We start from the raw sequence: 18,358 nt of genomic DNA on the forward strand, positions 1-18,358 counted from the left end.
ATATACTTTGACCTATTTCAGGTAACCCGAAGATGCTTGATTCACTACAACTGCTTTTGAAGAACGTTCCAGTCGTTTGTGTTTTACATTTCGACTTTTGAACGTCTGTTTATTGGACATATATATTAGTGTCTAATAAAAAAAGAGCAATATATGTAAAGCATCCCATCTGTGTTAAGGGTATATGTATGGTGTAGTTTCTCTTGATGTCCACTAGGTGTCAGAACAGTTTCAATAATGTCACACCAGGTTCACAACATGTTTTCATGTGTAACAAATCAAATTGTATTTGTCACATGCGCCGAATTCTACATATGTAGACCTTACAGTGAAATGCTGACTTACAAGCCCTTAACCGACAATTTAGTTTTAAGAAAAATATGTGTTAAGTAAAAAATAAGAAATAAAAGTAACAAATAAATAAAAAGCAGCAGTAAAATAAAAATGGCGAGGCTATATACATGGGGTACCGGTACAGAGTCAATGTGTGGGGGCACCGGTTAGTCGAGGTAATTGAGGGGTTCCTTTCAAGTCCAGTGGTGTAAATTACTTAAACATGTTTTTAAAGTACTCCACTACATTCCGTTTATATCTGTTTTTTTTTGTATCTGTACTTTTACTCTTTCTGTTTCTTTACAACTTTTGATTTTACTTCACTACATTTCTAAAGATAATGTATTTTTTACTCCATACAGTTTCCCTGGCACCCAAAAGTACTTGTTTCATTTCGAATGCTAAGCCGGACAGGGAAATGGTCCAATTCACACACTTATCAAGAGAACATACCTGGTCACCCCTACTGCATCTGATCTAGCGGACTCACTAAACACATGCTTCGTTTGTAAATTATGTTGGAGTGTTCCCATCGCTATTTCTTAAATAAAAAAACAAGAAAGTCGTGATGTCTGGTTTTTAATATATGGAAGGTCAAATAATTTATACTTTTACCACTGATACTTTACCACAACTCTATTAACTAGGCAAGATGAACTCAACAACACAGACACAGTTTAGCTGCTATATCTGGGAAACAGGATTAACACCGACAGAACTGTAGTACGAGTAGGTATATACAGTATCATCGGTAACAATTGTGTACAAGCCACCTCGCTAATAAAATACTGGGGCTAGCGGTCATTAGTTACATTTCAACCACAGCGATTCCCCAATTGAGGCGCAACAGAGTTCACCGGCGAATGCAGGAACACCGGAAATAATAACTAAACCAACGAACGAGAAATGGTGGAGGCTACCAGAACGAAGAGAGACATTTTTTCCGAATAAACGTGGTGAGTGAAAAACGTAATTACATAGCTCACTCACTACCCGGTATCTCATTCTACTGTTATACGACTCTGTATGCGTTGTTTGTTGGCAACCTTGATATTTACGGAGTTTTTGGAACGGATTCCTGTTGGAACGTTCCACAAATTATACCCAACCGACAGGCACTGACCATTTGTTTCCAATGGTAAACAGTTGGAGTGAATTATCTTCATTGATCCACCATCTTTGGAAAGGATAGGGACATGCGTGTGGTACAAAACGTCATTACACCAAGTCCCCATGCCACGTTCAAAACAACTGGCAACTCGGAATTCTGAAAACTCGATTCAGGGGGTTCAGGACAACTTGGAACTTGGGAAAAAACAAGCTCTGTCTGGTAAAAATCGTTTTGAACAGTCATCCAGCTCGGAATTCCAAGTCGCCTGACAGGCATCTTTATAGAACAACGTCTTCGATCTGAAGATCACTGATGTCATAATTTGAACTATTTTTTCCCCCTGAGTTCCTATTAGTTGCTTTGAAAGCACCATCAGATTGAGGTGAACTCACAGAGATATGGAGATACTGTATTTACACAGCCATTCTCACAACCCAAATCAAGTTCTTTCTATACCCAATCTTTTTTTTCTGACTGTCCACACTCAGTTTTGCATGTGACCAATATCAGATTTGGGAATTCACACTGATGTAGCCTCTGAGGGAGCACACAGTCGCAATCCCTATTTCCTGTCACTGTTCCTTTAAATGTTGGGGTGATTGTCATGATAATGGCAGGCTCTGTCTAGAGGTGCATGGAAGGGGAGATGGCGGAAGCAGAAGTGTTGTTTGAAGCTGAAAGCATGTTGAGTACAATTAGCGAGAAAGATGAGTGGACAACAGTGAAGTCCAATAATGGAACATAAAGGGCTGAAATTGTTGTGGAAAATGAGTCGTTGGAGTATGTTTTCGTAAATAAGGATGTTTATTTGGGAAACCCTTTTGAAGTCACGAGGATGGTGAAGAAGGCGTTGGGGAAAAGTGGATGCAGTCAAAGTAACCAGGAGTGGTATGGTGTTCATATCGTGTGTATCTAAAGAGCAAAAGGAGCATGCATTGCGACTCGCGGAATTATCGACGCATCAAGTGAACAGCTTTGATTTTCGGAGCAGGGCACCAGTTAAAGGTGTTATCTCCGGTGTTCCGTTGTACATTGATAATCAATATCTTAAACCAAAAATTCCATGAGTAGTTAATGCATGTCGCTTGACCCGTACGGAGAATGGGAAAAAGGATCAAAGTTCATCTGTATTATTGTTGTTTGTGAGGATTTACCACCCTATGTAAAGTTGGAATATTTAAGATACGATATAGTAGTGTTCCTGCAAAACCCGATGCAATGCAAGAAGTGTAAAACGTTTGCCCATTTGTCAAGTGTTTGCAGACAGAAGGAATATGTTATTGAAGAGTCTCTGAATGTGAAATGTTGAAACTGTGGTGGGGCTCATATTTCCAAATTCCCTGAGTGCCTTGTAAGGGTGAAAGAGGTTGAGGTGTCAAGGGTCAGGGCTGTACAGCAAATCTCCTATGTGGAGGAGGTGAAGAGCGTTGAAGGGGCCAGAGGAAGAAGAGGAGGGAAGAAAGGGTGCCCGACCTAGGTGTACGCTCCCTGCGGTAGAGAGGGGCAGCCAACACCCCCCCCCCCCCTCCCTCCCACACACACACGCTACTATGGGAGTGAGGCACATCTGTGCACTTAACACCCTTACATTTGTGCAGCGACCCATTCTAATGCGTTAGCTCTCAAGGAAGACAGAGGGAATCCACTCTACTCTTCCCCCGAGTGCCTTCTATGCCATGGCTCTCCCCCAGCTTTAGTTCAAGCAGCCGGGGCAGGAAGACGAATTGTTAGTCACCTCTAAGCACTGTCCCCATGTTCCAGTGTGTCAACTGGATTCATAAATCCAGTTTCCGAATACTGAATACCCTTTTCAATAAAAAAGCCTCTGCTGTATCAGCCTCTGCTGTATCCAGGCGTCATGACAAAAACACAGAGCAAAAATACAATGTAAACTGTGAGATGAATTCACCCCTTTGGTGATTGACAATTGAGATGTACAAACTATGGCATAAGGGGACGACAAGCGGATTTACAATTACGAGTTGAATGACCGTTGAAAAGTATTTTTCCCAGTCGTAGCTCTTTTTCCCCCCCGAGTTCCCATTTGTCTTGAACTTACAGTTAGCCACTTTATCCAAGGGGTGAATTCATCTCACAGTTTGCATTGTTTACAGAGAAATATATGGATATTAAATGGACAAAATACACTACAAAGCATGCTTTTACACAGCCTTTAGAGTCAATAAAGGGCAGTGTGGGCTGTGAAACTTGTAGCATTTTTGCCCTGCAGGTTAAGTAGTAGAGAAAATAAAATGAAAAGAAGAAAAAACGGGAACGGAACAGAAAGGGTATCAAGCTCGAGAGGAATTTTTTCATTCTGGATGGTGGATGAGATCAGTTGTGAGGCTGGCTAGCGGCCTCCCCAGGTGACAAATTGAAAGTGTCTCGGTCTAGTTTATAGCCCTGATAAGGTCAATCAGAAAATAGGTCTGGGTGAGGAGACAACCCGCCTGGCGCAGATGAATGGACTTCTTATTGAGAATCAATTCCTGAAATGTAGTTTCCTGTGGGGGAAGCACCGCATCCACTACTCCCTCCAGCGTTGGAATGAAATGTATAGAGAGAATGGCACTCCTCCGCTGGATATTTCTTGTGAAGTCGGGGTCCTGGTGGAGTGTAGGGAGCACCTCTTTATTTGTTTCCTTCATCCCTCCTTTCTCAGACACTACAAGGCCGGCCTTCAGGCTGCTACACTCGAAATGGATGGAAGGAGCCGATTTCATTTTAAACTCCCTTTGTCGCGATTCATGTGTTTGGAGTGGGGTGCCGCGGAAGTGGAGTGCCATGAACACTAGGTGGAGGTAAAGCTCCTCTCTGGTTGAAGCCTGATGCTTGGGGAGAAGTGGCGTTTGGGGGGGGTGCGTTAGTGTATGGAGTTACGGTTCCTCTCTTAGCAGTCCACCACTTCAACTCCTCTCTATAGTGTTAATAGAAAACGTGTGCTCTCTCTCGCACTCCCTCACGTTATTACTTCAGTCTGTATCTCTGTGTGGTGCTCGGCCCTCTCTGTGTAACTTGGCAGGTTTGGTTGTAAATGTCAGTTTATCACTTAACCCATTGTAGAAGGGCATGGGACCTAATAAAAAGTGCCATGTCTCTTTACTAGACTTTGAAACAGATGTTTATGGTGTTCCTTTACTTATTCACAGTTCAAGCCAGATGTCTAACACTAGGCCTAAGTGTGTTAGAGTTGGGGTCAGCTTTGTTGGGGTCTGTGAGTATCCATTCCAAATGAAAATGATTTCCCCAATGATACCAACCATCATCTTTTCCTGGATGAATCCAGGAAGTCTGATATTAGGATGATATTGTGACACACTTCAAATCAATTTTGAACCACATACACATGGTTTGCAGATGTTAATGCGAGTGTAGTGAAATTATTGTGCTTCTAGTTCCGACCATGCAGTAATATCTAACAAGTCATTTAACAATTTCACAACAACTACCTTATACACACAAGTGTAAAGGAATTAATTAGAAAATGTACATATAAATATATGGATGAGCGATGGCCGAACGGCATAGGCAAGATGCAGTAGATGGTATAGAGTACAGTATATACATACATATGAGATGAGTAATGTAAGATATGTAAACATTATTAAAGTGGCATTATTTAAAGTGACTAGTGATCCATGTATTAAAGTGGCCAATGATTCCAGTCTGTATGTAGGCAGCAGCCTTTCTGTGTTAGTGATGGCTGTTTAACAGTCTGATGGCCTTGAGATAGAAGCTGTTTTTCAGTCTCTCGGTCCCAGCTGTGATGCACCTGTACTGACCTCGCCTTCTGGATGGTGAACAGGCAGCGGCTCGAGTGGTTGATGTCCTTGATGATATTTTCAGCCTTCCTGTGACATCGGGTGCTGTTGGTGTCCTGGAGGGCAGGTAGTTCGCACCCCGGTGATGCATTGTGCAGACCGCACCACTTTGATCCAGGTCCAGGGCATCCGAGGGTCCTTAAAGTGGCTGGTAATAAAGGTCTGTGTTTAATGGTATTAATAGCATTAGGACAGACAGGGAATTTACCAAAGTACTTGAGGGATCAATAAAGGGCACGGAGGGTGGGTGTGTGCGTGTGCCCGTGTGTGTGTGCGTACATGCGTGTGTGTGGCTGGTTTTGCCAGACAGGGAGCAGGTTAAATTTGCATGAATAATGCAGACAGAGAGAAAGCGAGAGACCAGACAGGACTGGAGGAGGAAGCTGAACCTTCAGGTAGACAGAGGATCTTATCTTTCCCTTCCCCTACTAAATGATCGACTACTATTTGATACTACAGTACATCTTTTGATCGTGACTGATATTGTTATCATGAGCATTAAAACGCATGTTTATTAGGTAGAACACAGCAGGTCATTTGCATTGTCTTATCTTCTGCTTCCGTTGTTCATCTCCCGAAAGGAAAGATTAATTTACTGATAACAACAACATCTTGTCAATGTCTGAGAAACTCACATTCTCACAACTCCGGCTCCATGAAAGCCCAAAAGCGTGTGCTGCCCTTCTGGACCTCTCGTCCTATCCTGCTCCTCCAAACACTGCTTTCATCATCAGGACTACAGCCTATGATGGATGGAGCTGTCCACATCTAGGTTGTCAAGACATCTGTTACATGGCACTGCCTCTGTATTCCTGCTCTGTAAACACTTGGCGTCTTTATATGCTCACACAAAAACAGGCACACACACAGACGAACACGCCTGCACACACACGCGCCCAACCACACACTCATACACACAAACAAATTGTGCCCTGTGGATGCTTGGCGCCCAGTCACCAAACTCTGGACCCAAACTCTTTCACATACTCCATTCTCAAAAAAACTGGATTTGAACTTGGATCATCTGCATGCCACAAGACTGTATATAGGCCTCTGAGCTCAATAGGCATTTGGTAATTGGTAAATTAGTACAAGTTGCCAGGCAAAGTTACTTATCAGGTCGAACGTAGTTCACGAAACAACCTCTGCTACATTGACACTCCTAAAATGGCAGAAGGATCAATGGTTTCATCATGGAGGAGGGTTGGAGAGGGATGGAGGGAGGAGGGGAGGTGATGACTGAAGATAAAAACAATGGGAGAGTGAAGAAGCATGGGATGGCAGAATGATGGAGAAATCAATAGGAAATCAGCGTTTGGGGAGGGCCCAGGTGACACGGTTAAACAGCGTTAAGGCACTAAAAGTGAGAAAAATATGGGCCATCCCGCAGGCCGTATTGATCACAGCGGAATGGGCCGGCAGAAGGCCGAAGCCACTAATAAAATAAGATATATCTGAGGAGGAATCAGCTGGGGTTCGATTGGCACGGTGATCATGGCCAAAAACATCTTCACTGGGATTTAAGCCCTGTTCTGTGGCCCTCACCACACACACACACACACACACACACACACACACGCACACACACCTCAGACCATGGGAGGAATTTCCCCCAGGTATTCTTTCACCTACAGTATAGCCTATCCCCGTCTTTTTGGTTCAGTGCAAGGGCAGTGGAGGAGGCAAGCAGAGGAATGCAACTATTAAGATGCATCCGTAACATCCCCCCCTGTCCTCATTCACCCCCTCCATACCTCATTACCTAAGTGTCTGGATGGTACACATTAATGGCTTCATTCACTACCTCCACAGACCCCAGGCTTAAACATGCTTTACGGGCCACGTAGCTCATTCACTACCTCCACAGACCCCAGGCTTAAACATGCTTTACGGGCCACATAGCTCATTCACTACCTCCACAGACCCCAGGCTTAACGTTGCTCATTTCAAGTGCTCATTTAAGTTAGGACCAGTGAAAATGAGAGAGAGAAAAAATGTGGAATACCAAGCCATTTAACATCTGTCGATGGGCAAATAATGAAATCTACCCAAAACCACTAATTACTATAATTTACAATTACATTAATATGTGAGAACAATATTTTTTGTGAACAAAATGTATATAATTTTTTTGTTGTTGTTATAATAAGGTTGGGTAAGTAGCAATGTGAAAATCATTTGGGTACACTGAGTGTACAAAGCATTAGGAACACCTTCCTAATATTGATTTGCACCACCTTTTGCCCTCCGAACAGGCTCAATTCGGTGGGGGATGGACTACAAGGTGTCGAAAGCACTCCACAGGGATGCGGGTCCATGTTGAGTCCAACGCTTCCCACAGTTGTGTCAAGTTGGCTGGATGTCCTTTGGGTGGTGGACCATTCTTGATACACACCGGAAACTGTTGAGTGTGGAAAACTCAGCAGCGTTGCCGTTCTTGGCACACTCAAACCAATGCACCTGACACCTACTACCATACCCCGTTTCTTTTAATTTAACCTTTATTTAACCAGGTAGGCAAGTTGAGAACAAGTTCTCATTTACAACTGAGACCTGGCTAAGATAAAGCAAAGCAGTGCGACACAACAACACATAGTTACACATGGGATAAACAAAAGTACAGTCAATAACACAATAGAAACATCTGTATACAGTGTGTGCAAATAAAGTAAGGAGATAAGGCAATAAATAGGCCAATAGTGGCGAAGTAATTACAATTTAGCAATTTACACTGGAGTGATATATGTGCAGATGAGGATGTGCAAGTAGAAGTACTGGTGTGCATAAGAGCAGAAAAACAAAATAAAATATGGGGATGAGGTAGGTAGTTGGTTGGATGGGCTATTTATAGCTGAGTCGATCGGTAAGCTGAGAGATGAGAATGCTTCACTGCACCTGTTAACACCAAAGCCTCTTGGAAAATATACAAAATAAATTTGCCTGGCTTTTCTGCCTCTGAGTCATGCACAATTGTAAACAAACACATCCAAGTGCTGCAACATGTTTTATTGGACATACACTACCGTTCAAAAGTTTGGAAATGTCCATTAAAATAACATCAAATTGATCAGAAATACAGTGTAGACATTGTTAATGGTGTAAAAGTCTCAACGTCAACAGTGAAGAGGCAACTCCAGGATGCTGGCCTTCTAGGCAGAGTTGCAAAGAAAAAGCCATATCTCAGACTGGCCAATAAAAAGAAAAGAATAAGATGGGCAAAATAATACAGACACTGGACAGAGGAACTCTGCCTAGAAGGCCAGCATCCCGGAATCGCCTCTTCACTGTTGACGTTGAGACTGGTGTTTTGCAGGTAGTATTTAATGAAGCTGCCAGTTGAGGACTTGTGAGGCGTCTGTTTCTCAAACTAGACACTCTAATGTACTTGTCCTCTTGCTCAGTTGTGCACCGGGGCCTTCCACTCTTTCTATTCTGGTTAGAGCCAGTTTACGCTGTACTGTGAAGGGAGTAGTACACAGCGCTGTACAAGATCTTCAGTTTCTTGGCAATTTCTCACATGGAATAACCTTAATTTCTCAGAACAAGAATATACCGACAATTTTCAGAAGAAATGTAACGGCTTTCGTCGGTGGAAGGATAGGACCAAAGCGCAGCGTGATATGAATACATCTTCTATTTATTATAACGAAGAACACTTAACCAAACTTTACAAAACAACGAAAGTGAAAACCGAAACAGTTCTATCTGGTGCAAGACACACAAAGACTGAAGACAACCACCCACAAAACCCAACAGAAAACAGGCTACCTAAATATGGTTCCCAATCAGGGACAACGATTGACAGCTGCCTCTGATTGAGAACCATATCAGGCCAAACACAGAAAACCAACACAGAAATAGAAAACATAGATTACCCACCCAACTCACGCTCTGACCACACTAAAACAAAGAAAATACAAAAGAACTATGGTCAGAACATGACAAGAAAGGTCTTTGCTTCTGGCCATTTTGAGCCTGTAATTGAAACCACATATGCTGATGCTCCAGATGCTCAGTTAGTCTAAAGGACAGTTTTATTGCTCATTTAATCAGGACAATCGTTTTCAGCTGTGCTAACATAATTGCGAAAGGGTTTTCTAGTGATCAATTAGCCTTTTAAAATTATAAACTTGGATTAGCTAACAAAACGTGCCATTGGAACACAGGGTGATGGTTGCTGATAATGGGCCTCTGTATGCCTGTGTAGATATTCCACACAAAATCTGCCATTTCCAGCTACAATAGTCATTTACAACATTAACAATGTCTACACTGTATTTCTGATCAATTTGATGTTATTTTAATGGACAGAAAAGTTGCTTTTCTTTCAAAAACAAGGACATTTCTAAGTGACCCCAAACTTTTGAACGGTAGTGTATATGGTCCTAATTTTATGCACAAGGGGTAAAACACTGGACATGGGAAAAAAACATGGAAAACATACGCAAACATCTATTTTGAAACATGAAATTTGACTATAAATGTGTGACATTTAGTCAAATCTGATGTTTCAAAATAGATGTTTGCGTATGTTTTCCATGTTTCTTCTCAGACTCTGAGTAGTCTATAACAGAAACACAACATTTCGAATGAATAACATAAACATTTTCATAACAAGTGACGAGAGGGGAAAGAGGGGGAGAGGGGAAAGGGGAGAAAGAGAGAGGAAGAAGGGGAGCGAGGGGAAAGAGGGGAAGAGAGAAAAAATTGAGGGGAGATAGAGGGGGGAGGGAAGAAAGATGGGAAAGAGAGGAATAAAGGAAAAATAGAGTGGAAAGAGGGGAAAGACAGGGAGATGGGAAAAAGAGTGGGGGAAAGCGAGAGGGGGAGATGAGAAAAAGAGTGTGGTAGAGGGGAAAGAGAGAGGGGGAGATCCAACTCTATTAACCCCTAACATAAACCCATGTAAATGTATACACATTATTCAAACAAACAATGTACACATTGTTACACACACACAGCCACAGAGAGGCCAAGTAAGGCGTGGAATGTGGTGGATAATTTCTGCATTACCAAATGAGGAGAGTTACAAACTTCACACACCAGTCAGAGTTATACTTAAACTACATCATTAATAATAATAAGAGCTTTGCATTAGCAATAACTTTCAATGATGCGCCATTTCTAATGAACCATTGAAAGTGACAGCACAAAAGTACAACGATCTTTTATAGCCAAGATACGCCCCTCTCAACCTACATGACGAACCACAGATCTTAGGAACAGTTCACAAAGAAAGACTTTTACTTGAGAGAGGAGCATCCCATAGCCAGATAGCATTCGCTATAAATTATTGTTCAGTTTGGTCCCTAAAATGAGGTTCTAATCCCGTTCCTGGTACTTCATAGCACAAAAACATTACCTCATGTTATCTGGAATGTTTGGGGGCACAGAAAGAAGGATCTTCCTCCAGATGCAATTGTATTATATGTATAGTTATATATGTTAGTTAGTTATATATGTTGTTCCAGGTGACAAGTACCTATAGAGGGAGTATTTTTCCCAGAATGTTTTGTGTCCGTCTTCCTGCAATGATGAATGTTTCTTTAATAAATCCATCACTAGGGGCTTTTAAACCATAAACAATATTTCTCCGGCCTCAGATTCCTTTTGCAGCAGTCTTGGGAACCTTGAGATTTCCCGTCTCTGATTTAATGGCTCGTAATTCCTGAAAGGCCATCCTTCTTCCAGATCTGATGCTCCGATGCTCTAGCCCTATGTTGGGTTATCGCAGCTTTCCTGCAACCCTGCGCCCTGCACCCCGCTCTGCGCTCCCTCCCGGCCTCTGCTTCCCTCCGGGCCTCCAGGCAAGACGGAGACTGTCGCCGGGGACAAGTGGAAACCTCTCAGCCAGAAAGATCAGCCAGTTCCCCTCTGTCACTGGCACTAGCTTCCTTGCTCTTGGTAGTTACCCATAGATGCAGATCTAGGATAAGGTTACGGTACCCAGACCCTTATCTTAAAACTTCTTAAGGATCTCTATAGATCGGTGTCCCACTCACAGGACGGTTGAGCTATTGTGTGCTAATGCGATTAGCATGAGGTTGTAAGTAACAAGAACATTTCCCAGGACATAGACATATCTGATATTGGTAGAAAACTTAAATTCTTGTTAATCTAACTGCACTGTCCAATTTACCGTAGCTATTACAGTGAAATAATACCATGCTATTGTTTGAGGAGAGTGCACAGTTATGAACTTGAAAAGTTATTAATAAACCAATTAGGCACATTTGGGCAGTCTTGATACAACATTTTGAACAGAAATGCAATGGTTCATTGGATCAGTCTAAAACATTGCACATACACTGCTGCCATCTAGTGGCCAAAATCTAAATTGCGCCTGGGCTGGAATAATACATTATGGTCTTTCTCTTGCATTTCAAAGACGATGGTACAAAATGTTTTATTTAAACGGTTGTTTTTTTCTTTGTATTATCTTTTACCAAATATAATGTGTTACATTAATTTCACATTTCCACAAACTTCAAAGTCTTTCTTTTCAAATGGTATCAAGAAAATGCATATCCTTGCATCAGGTTCTGAGCTACAGGCAGTTAGATTTGGGTATGTCATTTTAGGCGAAAATTGACAAAAAGGGGGGAATCCTTAACAGATTTTAACAAGGGCCTAGGGGCTTAACTTGTTATGGCTGCAGGGGGCGTATTGAAAAACTGGAAAAAGGTGCCCATTTTCAAACGGCCTCTTACTCAATTCTTGCTCGTACAATATGCATATTATTATTACTATTGGATAGAAAACAGTCTCTAGTTTCTAAAACCGTTTGAATTATTTCTCTAAGTGGAACAGAACTCTTTTTACAGCCCATTTCCTATCCGGAAGTGAGATTTCCAAAATCGATGTCTCTCTTCAAGAGCTTGTCTATAAAAGGGCATGTCACTTAGGACTGTAGAAACACGTCATACGCCTTCCCCTGGGTGTCATGCGGAAGTGAGAGCAGAAATGACTTGATTATCTCGTCCTGGGATTGAATACATCCTCTTGGAGTGAGATGTGCGCACTTTATTTTTTTTCCTGGGCGCGAAGTTGGACCTGGACTCGGCTCCTGGAAAACCCTCGTTAAAGGTGAATATGATCTCTGGCTTCGATTTTATTTGATACATGTCACAATATCATCCTAAAGTATGTTTTTTCAATATAGTTTAATTATATTATTGAAATTTATTCTGGACTTTAGACGTGATGCGACGCAATAATTTTGTCAAGAAGGAGAGGTTAGCGCCGCACGGCCAGTGTGCTTGCTAATTCAAGAGGGAAATCGTTCGTTCTGGATCCAAATAAAGACGGTTCTGAACAAAGGACCCCTTGGAGAACATTCTGATGGAAGATCAACAAAGATAAGGACCCAATTTGGGATGCTTTTTCATATATCTGTCGAACTGTGCTATCGCTACCATTTGACTAGAATCAATGCTGCTGTGTGCTAGCTATTGTAGTAAGCTAATATAACGATATATTGTGTTTTCGCTGTAAAACACTTCAAAAATCGGAAATATTGGCTGTATTCACAAGATCTTTGTCTTTCATTAGCTATCCACCATATATTTTTCTGAAATGTTTTATGATGTGTAATTAGTAGTTGACGTTGGTGTCTGTATTTTCTCTGGCTACTCCCGTGCGATTTCTGACTGTAGCTATGATGGTAGCAGTAATGTAAAACTGATTTATAGCTAAAATATGCACATTTTTTGAACAAAACATAGATTTATTGTGTAACATGTTATAGGACTGTCATCTGAGGTAGTTTTTATTTGGTGGTGAGCTAACATAAATATATGTGGTGTTTTCTCTGTAAAACATTTAACATCAATGTCTAGATGCAACTTCATGCTACTCCACAAAAGATCCCACTGTAATTGTTATGGATTGAGAATGAAGCTCCTCTCTTCTATCTGTTTTGACAGTGGGTTCAAATATGCAGTCAATTGTAATAGGGGCCAGTCTGTTACAGGCTCCAAAAGCATCAGAAAGAATACATTTTAGATGGGTTTCTGACTGGAAAAGTGTTGTAAAGCAGACAAGGGAGTCTGAAAAAAACACATACGTGCTAACTCATTTTAAATACCCAATAAATACAACACTCTGACAGTCAACAAAGTAAAACAACAAAAGAGAACGACAAGAAAACAATAATTAGGCCGGTATCGCTAATTGTCTTCCTCCCTGTGCTTCATGTTTAATCCCTGGTTCCTCACCTCCCCTTCATTAACTATGGATGACTTCATTATCCTGCATAGTCAAGCCAGCAGATAAAACACATCCTATTCCTCAATACCTTCTCTCGCTTCTATTATATCCTTTATTTTTTTCCTCTCTTTCCTCTTAATTGTATTGTTTGCTTGTTGTGTCGATAGCAGGATTAATTTCACTATAGATCAGGCTTATTGAGCGGCTCGTCAATGTTATTTCATTTCTGTACAGTGCTAATTATAGGAGAACAGGGGAAAGCAAATTGCACTGTTACTTGATTCGCTTGCTTTCCAATAAAAGTGTGAGAAAGCAGCATTAATTCCCTTTTAGTTTCCCGGTTTGATGAAGTCATTTCAGCCGGCTATCTATTGGCCTATCCACGCTGGGTGATCAGGGAGAGGAGGGCTGGAAGTGAGGGCTAGAGCATGTCGTCTCTATCTACCTCTAAATTACATTAATTATTCTGACCCTTTACCCTCTGCCACATGCCATCGTTCTTTTTTTATCTCTCTCTCTTTTTCTCTGTCCCCCCCTTCCTCTCTCTTTTCTTGGCTCCCTCTCAATTTTGGAGGAGGACGGGTGAAGTTCATAAACAATTAACCGGCCCAGTAAGTGAAACACTTGAGCACTAACAGACCTGAAAAGGCGTGTGGTAATTCAGTTCATTAACTGTACAAAGGTTAGACATCGCTCTGTAGAAATACCCCACTGGAACAAACGCCAGAGCACCAATAGCACCTATAGCAGGGAATCTTTTTGCATTGACAGAATCTAGAACACAAAACTGTCTATGAACTATTATATATTAACTGTTATATATTAACTATGACAATGCAGTGATATACAAGTATTGGTGATTCTGTAGCTGTTATTGAAACTTCTTATGGGCAGGTGGGACGGCAGCATCCGGTGAAATTGCAGAGCGCCAAATTCAAAATACAGAAATACTCAAAACATTCATAAAATGTATAAGTGTTATACATCGGCTTAAAGATGAACTTCTTGTTAATCCAGCCACTGTGTTAGATTTCAAAAAGGCTTTACGGCGAAAGCATACCATGCGATGGTATGCGCCCCGCTTACAAAAGCATACAAACATTTTACAACCAAGTAAAGGAATTACAAAAGTCAGAAATAGCGGAAAAATTCATCACTTACCTTTGATGATCTTCAAATGTTTGCAGTTACAAGAATCCATGTTAGACAATAAATGTTTGTTTTGTTCGATAAAGTCCCTCTTTATGTCCCAAAAACTTTTTGTTCAGTAATCCACTGGCTCAAAGGCGGTCACGACATGCGAAAACATTCTAATAGTACCTGTAAAGTTTGTCGAAACATGTCAAACGATGTTTATAATTAATCCTCAGTTTGTCTATTGGCTAAATAATTGATAATATTTCAACTGGACAATAGCGTCTTCAATAGAAAAGAAAAACAACGAACAGTGCGCAATCGGTCACGCGCTCAAAACAGCTCTGGTTAATTTAGCGTCTACTGAAATAATGTTCTCATTCTTCCTCGTTTTTCAGAATACAAGCCTGAAACAATGCCTAAAGACTGTTGACATCTAGTGGAAGCCATAGGAACTGCAATTTGGGTCCTATCCAAATACATACTGTATAGGCATTCAATAGAAAAGTACCCACATCAAAAATATCCCACTTCCTGGATGGATTCTATTTAGGTTTCCACCTGCCGTATCAGTTCTGTTATACTTTAGAGTATTTTCTATCCAATACTACCATGCATATGCATATCGTAGCTTCTGGGTCTGAGTAACAGGCAGTTTACTTTGGGCATGTTTGTCATCCAAACTTCAAAATACTGCCCCCTACCCAAGAGACGTTAACTTTTTTTCTGCATATTTTAGGATGTTTTTAAGGTATCTAATTACACTTTACAGTAATATAGACACTTTAAAAGTAAGTAAAATACACATATAGCTCCAACAGTGTCACGGATTCCCCTGGTAATGCTGCTCGTTCCGGAGGTCTACGTCACCGGCCTCTAGGCGTCACTGAACTGTCTCATTACGCACACCTGATTCCAATTCACCTGATTAGTAATTCTATATATGTGCCCTCTGTTCACCATTGTCTGGTTGATTATTGTTCCATGTAAAGATTGGTCTTGTGAGTACCTGTGCTTTGTTGTTTCGGCTTTCATGCAGTGTGTATTCGTTATTATGGGTCTTGTCCCGTGTATTGTTATTATGTGTCTCGTCCCGTGCGTTGTTATTATGTGTCTCGTCCCGTGCGTTGTTATTACGGGTCTCGTCCCGTGCGTTGTTATTACGGCTCTCGTCCCGTGCGTTGTTATTACGGCTCTCGTCCCGTGCGTTGTTATTAAGGGTCTCGTCCCGTGCGTTATTATTTCAGGTCTCGTCCCGTGCGTTGTTATTACGGGTCTCGTCCCGTGCGTTGTTATTACGGGTCTCGTCCTGTGCGTTGTTATGACGGGTCTCGTCCCGTGCGTTGTTATTACGGGTCTCGTCCCGTGCGTTGTTATTACGGGTCTCGTCCCGTGCGTTGTTATTACGGGTCTCGTCCCGTGCGTTGTTATTACGGGTCTCGTCCCGTGCGTTGTTATTACGGATCTCGTCCCGTGCGTTGTTATTACGGGTCTCGTCCCGTGCGTTGTTATTACGGGTCTCGTCCCGTGCGTTGTTATTACGGTCCCGTCCCGTGCGTTGTTATTACGGGTCTCGTCCTGTGCATTGGTATTATGCGTCTCGTCCCGTGCGTTGTTATTACGGGTCCCGTGCGTTGTTATTACGGGTCCCGTGCGTTGTTATTACGGGTCTCGTACCGTGCATTGTTATTACGGGTCTCGTACCGTGCATTGTTATTACGGGTCTCGTCATTGTATTGTTATTACGGGTCTCGTCCCGTGATTGTTATTACGGGTCTCGTCCCGTGTATTGTTATTACGGGCCTCGTCCCATGTATTGTTATTACGGGTCTCGTCCCGTGTATTGTTATTACGGGTATCGTCTCGTGTATTGTTATTACGGGTCTTCTACAGTGTATTTATTAGAGGTTCAACCTTGCTCTTTTGTTTGGGTTCCATCCCTGTGTTTTTGTATACATGTTTGTTTTGGGCTTCGTCCCCGTACCTATTAAAATCAAATCAAATCAAATCAAGTTTATTTTATATAGCCCTTCGTACATCAGCTAATATCTCGAAGTGCTGTACAGAAACCCAGCCTAAAACCCCAAACAGCAAGCAATGCAGGTGTAGAAGCACGGCGGCTAGGAAAAACTCCCTAGAAAGGCCAAAACCTAGGAAGAAACCTAGAGAGGAACCAGGCTATGAGGGGTGGCCAGTCCTCTTCTGGCTGTGCCGGGTGGAGATTATAACAGAACATGGCCAAGATGTTCAAATGTTCATAAATGACCAGCATGGTCAAATAATAATCAGGAGTAAATGTCAGTTGGCTTTTCATAGCCGATCATTAAGAGTATCTCTACCGCTCCTGCGGTCTCTAGAAAGTTGAAAACAGCAAAATACAGGTAGCACGTCCGTTGGACAGGTCAGGGTTCCATAGCCGCAGGCAGAACAGTTGAAACTGGAACAGCAGCAAGGCCAGGTGGACTGGGGACAGCAAGGAGTCATCATGCCCGGTAGTCCTGACGCATGGTCCTAGCGCTCAGGTCCTCCGAGAGAGAGAAAGAAAGAGAGAAGGAGAGAATTAGAGAGAGCATACTTAAATTCACACAGGACACCGGATAAGACAGGAGAAGTACTCCAGATATAACCAACTGACCCTAACCCCCCGACACATAAACTACTGCAGCATAAATACTGGAGGCTGAGACAGGAGGGGTCAGGAGACACTGTGGCCCCATCCGATGATACCCCCGGACAGGGCCAAACAGGAATGATATAACCCCACCCACTTTGCCAAAGCACAGCCCCCACACCACTAGAGGGATATCTTCAACCACCAACTTACCATCCTGAGACAAGGCCGAGTATAGCCCACAAAGATCTCCACCACAGCACAAACCAAGGGGGGGCGCCAACCCAGACAGGAAGATCACGTCAGTAACTCAACCCACTCAAGTGACGCACGCCTCCTAGGGACGGCATGAAAGAGCATCAGTAAGCCAGTGACTCAGCCCCTGTAATAGGGTTAGAGGCAGAGAATCCCAGTGGAGAGAGGAGAACCGGCCAGGCAGAGACAGCAAGGGCGGTTCGTTGCTCCAGAGCCTTTCCGTTCACCTTCACACTCCTGGGCCAGACTACACTCAATCATATGACCTACTGAAGAGATAAGTCTTCAGTAAAGACTTAAAGGTTGAGACCGAGTTCAAAACATGTTATATTTTTGGGTGAAATATTAAAACCCCCCTATTACGTATTCCTGCGCCTGTCTCCAATCATTTATACAATGTGACAGAATCACCGACCCTAAATGGAGACAACAGGAATGGCCCGTCCGACGCCGCCGCAACTTCGGCAGCTGCAACTGGCCCTTCCAATGCCGCCACAACTTCCTGCAGCTGCAACTGGCCCTGACCGACCCACACGCGTCCCTGTGGTCGTCCTCGAGGCCTGTGTCGTCTCGGGGGGATGGGGAGGTACAGTCATGGAATCATCTGGTACTGCTGCTTATTCCATGGACTAGCCCCGGAGGTCTACGTCACTGGCCTCTAGGCGTCACTGAACTGTTTCATAACGCACACCTGGTTCCCATTCCCGCTGATTAGTAATCGAATACACAGTTGAAGTCGGAAGTTTACATACACCTTAGCCAAAAACATTTAAACTCCGTTTTTCACAATTCCTGACATTTAAACCTAAAATTCCCTGTCTTAGGTCAGTTAGGATCACCACTTTATTTTAAGAATGTGAAATGTCAGAAAAATAGTAGAGAGAA

Source organism: Salvelinus alpinus, chromosome 30, assembly GCF_045679555.1.
Source record: "Salvelinus alpinus chromosome 30, SLU_Salpinus.1, whole genome shotgun sequence".
Lineage (NCBI taxonomy): Eukaryota > Metazoa > Chordata > Actinopteri > Salmoniformes > Salmonidae > Salvelinus > Salvelinus alpinus.